Source organism: Drosophila biarmipes, unplaced genomic scaffold (assembly GCF_025231255.1).
Source record: "Drosophila biarmipes strain raj3 unplaced genomic scaffold, RU_DBia_V1.1 ptg000009l, whole genome shotgun sequence".
Classification (NCBI taxonomy): Eukaryota; Metazoa; Arthropoda; class Insecta; order Diptera; family Drosophilidae; genus Drosophila; species Drosophila biarmipes.
The window spans coordinates 2,776,354-2,789,971 of record NW_026114530.1 but is presented as its reverse complement, the minus strand read 5'-3'; positions in this window follow the sequence as shown (position 1 = coordinate 2,789,971).

Genomic DNA, 13,618 nt, shown 5'->3' with positions numbered 1-13,618 from the left:
CTTTTGGCTTTCTTGTCCATAAAAATATTTCAGTCCGCTAACGTTTTATAATTTTTAATAAAGTTTCTTAGGTCAAAACTTGCATGTAAGAAAGCTACCCAGTCGCCCAAGATAACGGGATTCTTCAGTTAAAGGATGACGTCATCAAAACAGGGATTGCGCCACATCACCCGGTGCCACGTTATGATGGCTTGCAGCAATTAGTTCATGCGCCAGTGATCTACACTGCGAAGCCAAGTAACTGGCTTCCGATCATCCACGTAGATGAGAGTACCATTATTATTAATGACTGTTCAGCGCACGTCTTAGCTGACAACGGCTCAGAAGTCCTGATTTACTGAACTTACCTCATAACATTCAGCGAGCGTGCTGTAATCAATAAATCAAATATGTCAATCAAAATAAAAAAAATGTGTTGCGGGTTCACCATTGCTGAATATAACAATCAGCCAGGAAGTTTTAAGTCTCCATCATCTTCACCGCTTGAATGAACGTAGAACGTAGGAGGTTCATCCGGAAAGTTTGAAGGGAAGTTAATCACACTCTTATACAACAGATAGTGCTATCCATTAAGGTAGAATTCTGCGCGATGACTTGCATCTTGCTCACATGTCAGCGGGTCATCATCCATCATCTTCACCGCTTGAATGAACGTAGAACGTAGGAGGTTCATCCGGAAAGTTTGAAGGGAAGTTAATCACACTCTTATACAACAGATAGTGCTATCCATTAAGGTAGAATTCTGCGCGATGACTTGCATCTTGCTCACATGTCAGCGGGTCATCATCCATCATCTTCACCGCTTGAATGAACGTAGAACGTGAACTGTAGGAGGTTCATCCGGAAAGTTTGAAGGGAAGTTAATCACACTCTTATACAACAGATAGTGCTATCCATTAAGGTAGAATTCTGCGCGATGACTTGCATCTTGCTCACATGTCAGCGGGTCATCTTGGCAAGAAAATCAAGCTCAAGGAGGCCGAGGGCGGCCTTCTTTTTTAAGATTGCGTAGTTAACAATAGTTAACAAAAATAATAAAACAAATAGTGATTAACAAAAGTAATAAAATAAATTATATGTGATATGTGTGTGGGAGTGTAGGTGTCAGGAGCGTCGAATGCTGCCGGAAGGCGGGAAATGCGCAATCATAGCCGCAGAGCGATAATATACCGGACTTCTTTTTTTTTGCGAATTTTTTTAGTGCTTAAATATTTAAAAAAATTATATAAGTTCCTAATTACATATAAATTTAAATAAACTAAAATATTATAATTATTACGTTTTATTGCAATCGAATATTCGATATCGATGGGTGCAATGTTAATAGTAACAGCTTACCACCACTATCCAACGCTCGAGATATTAGGCCATGAACAGCAGTGCCGGCTACGTCGATTAGTTAAATAGTGAAAAGAGAGATTACAAACAAAATTTGGGAAATTATTAATGTCTAATTGTTGGGCATTCAATGCCGCAGATTTTAAAAATCATATAGAAGTTTTAGATTTTTTAATTCAGAGGAGTTAGGTGTATGAACTAATGACGAACCCCCAGTATTACAAAATAGTGGTATGTAAAATGATAAGCTTTGCCAATAACACACTGGACTGGATCAACTAGCGAAATCGCCTTACACCGCACTGTAGTTCTCCACAGGGCCAGTGACCATTTCAGTGTAGGAAAGGGATGGACCACTGAGTGGTCCCTTAAGGGTCAATGAGTGGCTTGTGTAGTTTTTACAAGTGAAAAAGAGTTAAAGCGTTAGCTTTGTTCCCTAAGCTATATAAATCAAACAAATTCATAAAGTGAAATATAAATTCATGTAAAACAAAAGTTAAAACAAAAAAAATTTAAATTCCGATAACATAAAATAATAAAAGAAAGAAATGTATTATTTTTTATAGTATTTTTGTTTATAATGTGCAATTTAGCTGCGGTTCGGCAGCAAAAAGTTTTCTTTCATTTCATAACAAGCTGATTTTTTAGTGCTTAAATATTTAATATTTTTTTTTTAATATTTAGTACCTAATTACATATAAATTTAAATAAACTAAAATATTATTAGCGAAAGGTTTTATTGCAATCGAATATTCGATATCGATGGGTGCAATGTTAATAGTAACAGTTCGCCACCACTATCCAACGCTCGAGATATTGAACATGAACAGCAGTGCCGGCTACGTCGATTAGTTAAATAGTGAAAAGAGAGATTACAAACAAAATTTAGGAAATTATTGGTGTCTAATTGTTGGGCATTCAATACCGCAGATTTTTTTTTTTTAATAATCATATAGAAGTTTTAGATTTTTTAATTCAGAGGAGTAAGGTGTATGAACTAATGACGAAACCCCCAGTTTTGCAAAATAGTGGTATGTTGAATGACAAGCTTTGCCAATAACACAATTAGCCCGAATTTAAAATTCGGAGGAGGTGTAGGAGTTTTTCTGAGATACACAAAACCATAGAACTGTGCTGATTTTTTATGTTCGTTGTTTGAAGAATTATATAAATGTGAAAATTAGGGCAATTGTATGCGATGCTCCTGCCAGGTCATACTTCCCGACATGGTTGGTCAAAAATCTCGGAGCGCAGCTTCGCAGCTTCACAGATGTTTCCTTTGGTATATTTGTTACGTAAAGCACATATGTTTTTGATTTCAGACAATCCTCTTTAACAGCCTTTAGTTATTTGCGAAAGGAAGTAGTACAATTTAAAACTTTTTAATGGGATATGGTTTACCATTATTGTTAACTATTTGTTTCAGTGATGTTTCTTTTCTTAAATTTATTTTCTCCTTGCTTAATGCCCTGATAATACATTTTTTTTAAGCTTGTGGAAATAATTCATCCTGGTGTGGAGCAAATAATTATTGTTTCGCAACTGGTAGGGCAGCGAGTGGAAGACACAAGCGTGAAAGAGAATTAAGTTACTGATGCCCTTTCCAGACAACAGCTCAATGCAGTAGGGGATCAAGTAGCAAGGCCCTGCTCTGCCACAACGCACAGAGAGCGTTCGCTAACTTCAACTATTGAAATAACCGACAAGCCGCCTAATTGCTTCATTCTGGAAGAAACATGCTTTTCGCGAAAACTTCGTACTTTTTGGAACAAAAGGCGATGTATAATTAACTTTATCTGCAAAGAGACATTACTTGAAGAGCTCGATGAGGAACAGTCGTCCCCAAGGGTGTAGACCCAACACATTGCGACAACGAACCCTTTCTCAACTCGCATACAATATCGACCATCCTGACCCATCACTTTGGTGTTGGCATTTCAAATGCGCCACCCCTGCACAGTTACTCGAGTGGTCAAGTAAATCGCTTAAATACCACTTTCTTACAAATAGCCAGATGTAGAAAAACATACAGACATCCCAGACTAAATCAGGAGCGCCCAGGCTGCACTCAGCGCCAGGAAAAATGCCTCTCGCCAAAACAGGGTTTTTGAAGTAGGCGACAAAGTCCTGGTAAAATGAAACCGGTATGCAAATAACCGTTGAAGCGGTGCTGAGGGTGACCATGACCCTCATTAATGAAATGGTGGTACACCAAGACCACCTTAAGTAACACCATTAGGATGTACACCGTTTATAGTATATAGTATTATATTTTTTTTTGAATAGTTGTAGTTTTCAGCCACTTGGCATTAGTTATAATGTCAAGTTATTTGAAGTATTTTATTCTGGTGGTGGAAGTCTCAACATAAGCACAGTCTAAACAGATTTTACATTTACAGGTTCCAACTGATAGCCGCATCCTAGTATGGGAAGAGTTTGCTCATGTAACACACACGGCGAACCTTTTGGGAATACAGGCAAGTCGGTATGGGTGACAAATTTCTGCAGTCTTACATGAGAAAGCTTCTGAGGGTATAAACTGACCACCTTTGAGACCTGCTGGATTCGTTGGAAAGGGCACTACAGATTCAATCAGATTCTAAACTTAGTCAAAAAATTAACTATTCGACTTAGCCTTAGCTAAAATCAATATCGTCAGCCCAAATATATAAAATCACACAGATTTAGAGTCATTTTGGCTGGAGGAGCCCACCAGCACCCCCATAAGGGATCTTTCGGCCGTCTTGTCCGTAAAAATATTTCAGTCCGGTAACGTTTTATACTTTTTAATAAAGTTTCTTAGGTCAAAATTTGCATGTAAGAAAGCTACTTAGTCGCCCAAGATAATGTAATCCTTCAGTTAAAGGTCGACGTAATCAAAACATGGATTATGCCACATCACACGGTGCCACGTTATGATGGCTTGCAGCAATTAGTTCATGCGCCAGTGATCTACACGCAGGAGGGATTACACACTGCGAAGGCAAGTAACTGGCTTCCGATCATCCACGTAGATGAGAGTACCATTATTATTAATGACTGTTCAGCGCACGTTTGAGTTGACAACGGCTCAGAAGTCCTGATTTACTGAACGTACTTCATAACATTCAGCGAGCGTGCTGTAATCAATAAAACCAAATATGTATGTAAATGTAATATAAATAGGTTCACCATTGCTGAATATAACCATCATCCACGAAGTTTTGAGTCTCTATTATCTTTACCGCTTGAATGAACGTAGAACGTAGGAGGTTCATCCGGAACGTTTGAAAGGAAGTTAATCACGTTCTAATACAACCGATAGTGCTATCCATTATAGTAGTATTCTGCGCGTTGACTTGTATCTTGCTCACATGTCAGCGGGTCATATTGGCAAGAAAATCAAGCTCAAGGAGTCCGAGGGCGGTCTTCATTTTTAAGATTGCATAGTTAACAATAGTTAACAAAAATAATAAAACAAATATTAAGTGATAACAGTAGTTATCAAAAATAATAAAATAAATAATAAGTGATACTATAACACCTATAATAAGCCTTATAAAATAGGCACCATCCTAAAGTACTTATTTTCAGGTCCACCCTTATGATACGTACGCACTCCTGGACGAGCTACGGAGAGACCTTGGGGCTGAAGGTGAGCGTCGATAATTTAATATTCAGTGGTTAGGAGGTAGAGCAACCAGACCGCCTACCCTATCCTAGGTTTCCCAGCAAGGCACGGCCCACCGAACTCAGATTCGGCCCTCCCAGGAAGATTTAGACGACGACGGCGCCCACAACAAACGAGGGCCAGGAGCTTGGCACCGTGTTGCCCCACATGGAGGTAAAGGACGTGGAACGAAATGCTTTCCACCGACGACATCGACCGGATACATCGACGCAGGAAGAACAAGTTAGATTTCTAAACCCATTCTAAAGAGGTCCAGGCCACCGTAGTACCACGAAGGATTCTGGAAGTAGTGTGGGAACAGCAGATCCACGGGCGCAAGCCTATCTCGAGTTTGAGTTGAGTAGATTTGACAACCTTAAAGGGCGAGACGATAAACCTATAAAACAGCAATACTACCGCGGTGCTTCTATAGTTCTGCGCGCGGGAATGTCGACTCCAACGCCTGTTTTTCTGCTGGGTATGCGGGAGAGTAGGTGTCAGGAGCGTCGAATGCTGCCAGAAGGCGGGAAATACGCAGTCATAGCCGCAGAGCGATAATATACCGGACTTCTTTTTTTTTTTTTTGAGTTGTACTAAAGACTACGGAACATTTTCAACAAAATTTGCCGAGCACTCATTGTTGAGTTATTCAGAGAGTTTATGTCACCCGATTTTATAATTTCAGAAAGTGTGGACTAATATGTAAAAAATCAATATAATATTGAACGCATGAAATAGTTACCTGAGGAAGAATGGGGAAGAGAGAGTTAAAGTAGGGGGGAAATGAAATACGTAGCCGGTCATTTCTTGCACTTAATCTATTTACCCTGTAGTTTGGTGGGACTGGAACAACTAGCGAAATCGCCTTACACCGCACTGTAGTTCTCCACGGGGCCGGTGACCATTTCAGTGTACAAAAGGGATCGACCACTGAGTGGTCCCTTAAGGGTCAATGAGTGGCTTGTGTATTTTTTACAAGTGAAAAAGAGTTATAGGAGAGGGAACAAAGCTATATGAATCAAACAAATTCATAAAGTGAAATATAAATTCATGAAAAACAAAAGTTAAAACAAAAAATAAATGTATATTCCGATAACATAAAATAATAAAAGAAAAAAAATGTATTATTTTTTATAGTATTTTTTTTTATATTGTGCAATTTAGCTGCGGTGCAGCAGCAAAAATTTTCTTTCATTTCATAACAAGCGGATTTTTTTAGTGCTTAAATATTTAAAAAAATTATATAAGTTCCTAATTACATATAAATTTAAATAAACTAAAATATTATAATTATTACGTTTTATTGCAATCGAATATTCGATATCGATGGGTGCAATGTTAATAGTAACAGTTTACCACCACTATCCAACGCTCGAGATATTATGACATGAACAGCAGTGCCGGCTACGTCGATTAGTTAAATAGTGAAAAGAGAGATTACAAACAAAATTTAGGAAATTATTAGTGTCTAATTGTTGGGCATTCAATACCGCAGATTTTAAAAATCATATAGAAGTTTTAGATTTTTTAATTCAGAGGAATGAATGAATGACGAACCCCCAATTTTGCAAAATAGTGGTATGTTAATGACAAGCTTTGCCAATAACACAATTAGCCGCGAATGCGCCATAGACTTATTTAAAATTAGGAGGAGGTGTAGGAGTTTTTCTGAGATACACAAAACCATAGAACTGTGCTGATTATTTAAGTTCGTTGTTTGAAGAATTATATAAATGTGAAAATTAGAGCAATTGTATGCGATGCTCCTGCCAGGGCTTTTATTAGTGGAACACCAGGTCATACTTCCCGACATGGTTGGTCCAAAATCTCGGAGCGCAGCTTCACAGATCTTTCCTTTGGTATATTTGTTCCGTAAAGCACATATGTTACAATCCTCTTTAACAGTCCTTAGATATTTGCGAAAGTAAGTAGTACAATTTAAAGCGTTTTAACGTTAAATTGTATTTTGAGCTATATTACTTTCAGACATGTTTTTTGTGTTAATAAAATGTGAAATGGTTTAATAATTGTTTCATGGTTTGTTGTTAAATAATTGTTTCAGTGATATTTCTTTTCTTAAATTTATTTTCTCCTTGCTTAATGCCCTAATAATAAATTTTTTTTTAAGCTTGGGAGAATAATTCATTGTTTGATTCATGATTCTTGATTCATATTCATACTTTTTGAAACAAAAGGCGATGTATAATTAACTTAATCTGCAAAGAGACATTACTTGACGAGCTCGATGAGGAACAGTCGTCCCCAAGGGTGTAAACCCAACACATTGCGACAACGAACCCTCTTTAAACTCGCATACAATATTGACCATGTTGACCGATCACTTTGGTGTTGGCATTTCAAATGCGCCACCCCTGCACAGTTACTCGAGTGGTCAAGTAAATCGCTTAAATACCACTTTTGTAAAAATAGCCAGATGTAGAAAAACATACAGACATCCCAGACTGGATCAGGAGCGCCCAGGCTGCACTCAGCGGTAGGAAAAATGCCTCTCGCCAAAACAGGGTTTTTGAAGTAGGCGACAAAGTCCTGGTAAAATTAAACCGATGAATCGGTAACAAGTTCGCGTCGTTGACTATGTAAATAACTGTTGAAGCGGTGCTCAGGGTGACCATGACCCTCATTAATGGAATGGCGCTACACCAAGACCACCTTAAGTAACACCATTAGGATGTACACCGTTTATAGTATATAGTATTATATTTTTTTTTGAATAGTTGTAGTTTTCAGCCACTTGGCATTAGTTATAATGTCAAGTTCTTTGAAGTATTTCATCCTGGTGGTGGAAGTCTCAACATAAGCACAGGTTCGAACTGAAAGCCGCATCCTAGTATGGGAAGAGTTTGCTCATGTAAAACAAACGGCGAACCTATTGGGAGTACAGGCAAATCGGTATGGGTGACAAATTTCTGCAGCCTTACATGAGAAAGCTTCTGAGGGTATACACTGACCACCTTTGAGACCTTCTGGATTCGTTGGAAAGGGCACTACAGGAAAGTCAGATGCTTAGACTTCCTGGGTTCTGTTTTAAAAGTTGTCCAGATGCAGAAAATTTTGAGAAAACAAGGTTCAAAGAAGCTCAGCTAGTAAATTCAAACAATAGACAAAAATAAAATCAACTTACTAAGAACTAGAGTCAATCAGATTCTAAACTAAGCCAAAATTAAACTACTCGACTTAGCCTTAGCTAAAATCAATATCGTCAGCCCAAATATATTAGATCACTCAGATTTAGAGTCATTTTGGCTGGAGGAGCCCACCAGCACCCCTATAAGGGATCTTTTGGCTTTCTTGTCCATAAAAATATTTCAGTCCGCTAACGTTTTATAATTTTTAATAAAGTTTCTTAGGTCAAAACTTGCATGTAAGAAAGCTACCCAGTCGCCCAAGATAACGGGATTCTTCAGTTAAAGGATGACGTCATCAAAACAGGGATTGCGCCACATCACCCGGTGCCACGTTATGATGGCTTGCAGCAATTAGTTCATGCGCCAGTGATCTACACTGCGAAGCCAAGTAACTGGCTTCCGATCATCCACGTAGATGAGAGTACCATTATTATTAATGACTGTTCAGCGCACGTCTTAGCTGACAACGGCTCAGAAGTCCTGATTTACTGAACTTACCTCATAACATTCAGCGAGCGTGCTGTAATCAATAAATCAAATATGTCAATCAAAATAAAAAAAATGTGTTGCGGGTTCACCATTGCTGAATATAACAATCAGCCAGGAAGTTTTAAGTCTCCATCATCTTCACCGCTTGAATGAACGTAGAACGTAGGAGGTTCATCCGGAAAGTTTGAAGGGAAGTTAATCACACTCTTATACAACAGATAGTGCTATCCATTAAGGTAGAATTCTGCGCGATGACTTGCATCTTGCTCACATGTCAGCGGGTCATCATCCATCATCTTCACCGCTTGAATGAACGTAGAACGTAGGAGGTTCATCCGGAAAGTTTGAAGGGAAGTTAATCACACTCTTATACAACAGATAGTGCTATCCATTAAGGTAGAATTCTGCGCGATGACTTGCATCTTGCTCACATGTCAGCGGGTCATCATCCATCATCTTCACCGCTTGAATGAACGTAGAACGTGAACTGTAGGAGGTTCATCCGGAAAGTTTGAAGGGAAGTTAATCACACTCTTATACAACAGATAGTGCTATCCATTAAGGTAGAATTCTGCGCGATGACTTGCATCTTGCTCACATGTCAGCGGGTCATCTTGGCAAGAAAATCAAGCTCAAGGAGGCCGAGGGCGGCCTTCTTTTTTAAGATTGCGTAGTTAACAATAGTTAACAAAAATAATAAAACAAATAGTGATTAACAAAAGTAATAAAATAAATTATATGTGATATGTGTGTGGGAGTGTAGGTGTGAGGAGCGTCGAATGCTGCCGGAAGGCGGGAAATGCGCAATCATAGCCGCAGAGCGATAATATACCGGACTTCTTTTTTTTTGCGAATTTTTTTAGTGCTTAAATATTTAAAAAAATTATATAAGTTCCTAATTACATATAAATTTAAATAAACTAAAATATTATAATTATTACGTTTTATTGCAATCGAATATTCGATATCGATGGGTGCAATGTTAATAGTAACAGTTTACCACCACTATCCAACGCTCGAGATATTATGACATGAACAGCAGTGCCGGCTACGTCGATTAGTTAAATAGTGAAAAGAGAGATTACAAACAAAATTTAGGAAATTATTAGTGTCTAATTGTTGGGCATTCAATACCGCAGATTTTAAAAATCATATAGAAGTTTTAGATTTTTTAATTCAGAGGAATGAATGAATGACGAACCCCCAATTTTGCAAAATAGTGGTATGTTAATGACAAGCTTTGCCAATAACACAATTAGCCGCGAATGCGCCATAGACTTATTTAAAATTAGGAGGAGGTGTAGGAGTTTTTCTGAGATACACAAAACCATAGAACTGTGCTGATTATTTAAGTTCGTTGTTTGAAGAATTATATAAATGTGAAAATTAGAGCAATTGTATGCGATGCTCCTGCCAGGGCTTTTATTAGTGGAACACCAGGTCATACTTCCCGACATGGTTGGTCCAAAATCTCGGAGCGCAGCTTCACAGATCTTTCCTTTGGTATATTTGTTCCGTAAAGCACATATGTTACAATCCTCTTTAACAGTCCTTAGATATTTGCGAAAGTAAGTAGTACAATTTAAAGCGTTTTAACGTTAAATTGTATTTTGAGCTATATTACTTTCAGACATGTTTTTTGTGTTAATAAAATGTGAAATGGTTTAATAATTGTTTCATGGTTTGTTGTTAAATAATTGTTTCAGTGATATTTCTTTTCTTAAATTTATTTTCTCCTTGCTTAATGCCCTAATAATAAATTTTTTTTTAAGCTTGGGAGAATAATTCATTGTTTGATTCATGATTCTTGATTCATATTCATACTTTTTGAAACAAAAGGCGATGTATAATTAACTTAATCTGCAAAGAGACATTACTTGACGAGCTCGATGAGGAACAGTCGTCCCCAAGGGTGTAAACCCAACACATTGCGACAACGAACCCTCTTTAAACTCGCATACAATATTGACCATGTTGACCGATCACTTTGGTGTTGGCATTTCAAATCCGCCACCCCTGCACAGTTACTCGAGTGGTCAAGTAAATCGCTTGAATACCACTTTTGTAAAAATAGCCAGATGTAGAAAAACATACAGACATCCCAGACTGGATCAGGAGCGCCCAGGCTGCACTCAGCGGTAGGAAAAATGCCTCTCGCCAAAACAGGGTTTTTGAAGTAGGCGACAAAGTCCTGGTAAAATTAAACCGATGAATCGGTAACAAGTTCGCGTCGTTGACTATGTAAATAACTGTTGAAGCGGTGCTCAGGGTGACCATGACCCTCATTAATGGAATGGCGCTACACCAAGACCACCTTAAGTAACACCATTAGGATGTACACCGTTTATAGTATATAGTATTATATTTTTTTTTGAATAGTTGTGCTCATGTAAAACAAACGGCGAACCTATTGGGAGTACAGGCAAATCGGTATGGGTGACAAATTTCTGCAGCCTTACATGAGAAAGCTTCTGAGGGTATACACTGACCACCTTTGAGACCTTCTGGATTCGTTGGAAAGGGCACTACAGGAAAGTCAGATGCTTAGACTTCCTGGGTTCTGTTTTAAAAGTTGTCCAGATGCAGAAAATTTTGAGAAAACAAGGTTCAAAGAAGCTCAGCTAGTAAATTCAAACAATAGACAAAAATAAAATCAACTTACTAAGAACTAGAGTCAATCAGATTCTAAACTAAGCCAAAATTAAACTACTCGACTTAGCCTTAGCTAAAATCAATATCGTCAGCCCAAATATATTAGATCACTCAGATTTAGAGTCATTTTGGCTGGAGGAGCCCACCAGCACCCCTATAAGGGATCTTTTGGCTTTCTTGTCCATAAAAATATTTCAGTCCGCTAACGTTTTATAATTTTTAATAAAGTTTCTTAGGTCAAAACTTGCATGTAAGAAAGCTACCCAGTCGCCCAAGATAACGGGATTCTTCAGTTAAAGGATGACGTCATCAAAACAGGGATTGCGCCACATCACCCGGTGCCACGTTATGATGGCTTGCAGCAATTAGTTCATGCGCCAGTGATCTACACTGCGAAGCCAAGTAACTGGCTTCCGATCATCCACGTAGATGAGAGTACCATTATTATTAATGACTGTTCAGCGCACGTCTTAGCTGACAACGGCTCAGAAGTCCTGATTTACTGAACTTACCTCATAACATTCAGCGAGCGTGCTGTAATCAATAAATCAAATATGTCAATCAAAATAAAAAAAATGTGTTGCGGGTTCACCATTGCTGAATATAACAATCAGCCAGGAAGTTTTAAGTCTCCATCATCTTCACCGCTTGAATGAACGTAGAACGTAGGAGGTTCATCCGGAAAGTTTGAAGGGAAGTTAATCACACTCTTATACAACAGATAGTGCTATCCATTAAGGTAGAATTCTGCGCGATGACTTGCATCTTGCTCACATGTCAGCGGGTCATCATCCATCATCTTCACCGCTTGAATGAACGTAGAACGTAGGAGGTTCATCCGGAAAGTTTGAAGGGAAGTTAATCACACTCTTATACAACAGATAGTGCTATCCATTAAGGTAGAATTCTGCGCGATGACTTGCATCTTGCTCACATGTCAGCGGGTCATCATCCATCATCTTCACCGCTTGAATGAACGTAGAACGTGAACTGTAGGAGGTTCATCCGGAAAGTTTGAAGGGAAGTTAATCACACTCTTATACAACAGATAGTGCTATCCATTAAGGTAGAATTCTGCGCGATGACTTGCATCTTGCTCACATGTCAGCGGGTCATCTTGGCAAGAAAATCAAGCTCAAGGAGGCCGAGGGCGGCCTTCTTTTTTAAGATTGCGTAGTTAACAATAGTTAACAAAAATAATAAAACAAATAGTGATTAACAAAAGTAATAAAATAAATTATATGTGATATGTGTGTGGGAGTGTAGGTGTCAGGAGCGTCGAATGCTGCCGGAAGGCGGGAAATGCGCAATCATAGCCGCAGAGCGATAATATACCGGACTTCTTTTTTTTTGCGAATTTTTTTAGTGCTTAAATATTTAAAAAAATTATATAAGTTCCTAATTACATATAAATTTAAATAAACTAAAATATTATAATTATTACGTTTTATTGCAATCGAATATTCGATATCGATGGGTGCAATGTTAATAGTAACAGCTTACCACCACTATCCAACGCTCGAGATATTATGACATGAACAGCAGTGCCGGCTACGTCGATTAGTTAAATAGTGAAAAGAGAGATTACAAACAAAATTTAGGAAATTATTAGTGTCTAATTGTTGGGCATTCAATACCACAGATTTAATAATCATACAGAAGTTTTAGATTTTTTAATTCAGAGGAATGAATGAATGACGAACCCCCAATTTTGCAAAATAGTGGCATGTTAATGACAAGCTTTGCCAATAACACAATTAGCCGCGAATGCGCCATAGACTTATTTAAAATTAGGAGGAGGTGTAGGAGTTTTTCTGAGATACACAAAACCATAGAACTGTGCTGATTATTTAAGTTCGTTGTTTGAAGAATTATATAAATGTGAAAATTAGAGCAATTGTATGCGATGCTCCTGCCAGGGCTTTTATTAGTGGAACACCAGGTCATACTTCCCGACATGGTTGGTCCAAAATCTCGGAGCGCAGCTTCACAGATCTTTCCTTTGGTATATTTGTTACGTAAAGCACATATGTTACAATCCTTTTTAACAGTCCTTAGATATTTGCGAAAGTAAGTAGTACAATTTAAAGCGTTTTAACGTTAAATTGTATTTTGAGCTATATTACTTTCAGACATGTTTTTTGTGTTAATAAAATGTGAAATGGTTTAATAATTGTTTCATGGTTTGTTGTTAAATAATTGTTTCAGTAATATTTCTTTTCTTAAATTTATTTTCTCCTTGCTTAATGCCCTAATAATAAATTTTTTTTTAAGCTTGGGAGAATAATTCATTGTTTGATTCATGATTCTTGATTCATATTCATACTTTTTGGAACAAAAGGCG